We start from the raw sequence: 642 nt of genomic DNA on the forward strand, positions 1-642 counted from the left end.
ACTATACACAATGTTTGAGAGATGAAGTCGAAAAAAGTCGTCAACAATCGTATATAAGATCGAAATTACACAAAGTCTACACAGTGTCTGAAACAAAAATCGCTCTAAGTCCATACGATGACAAGCGGTATTTCATACCCTACTCGATTGACACGTTTCCATGGGGACATTATAATATACCGCTAAAGTTATTCGCGCATTTTTTTTATATATAGCACTCATTTGGAATAATAAAGAAAATATTACTCATACATGTTTGTAGAATAAGACATATATATTGTTTGTAATACAAAAGGTTAAAAAATAGTAAAACTTATTTTTTACAACACATTATCCCTGTTTATCCATGAATTATATGAATTGTCAAATCCTAACCATTTCACATAAACCTTGTCACCTTACTTGCGCAAATCTTTTTCCATGAGGTATACGTTAGGATTAGCAACGCGATGTAACTCATATTCGTAAAATCCTCCAGCGATAGACTTTCCACGAGAATCTTCCAGCATATAAGTGACCGGATTAGTACGCTGCACCTTCACAATTTTAAATACTTCAGTTGTCCAGTTTGATGTATAAACTTTCTCGAAGCCAGTCTTGAATTTGCTAACATGTACATGGTCACCAAATTTGAATCTAGCA

The sequence above is a fragment of the Dinoponera quadriceps genome, unplaced genomic scaffold (genome assembly GCF_001313825.1).
Source record: "Dinoponera quadriceps isolate SergipeBrazil2010 unplaced genomic scaffold, ASM131382v1 scaffold3857, whole genome shotgun sequence".
NCBI lineage: Eukaryota > Metazoa > Arthropoda > Insecta > Hymenoptera > Formicidae > Dinoponera > Dinoponera quadriceps.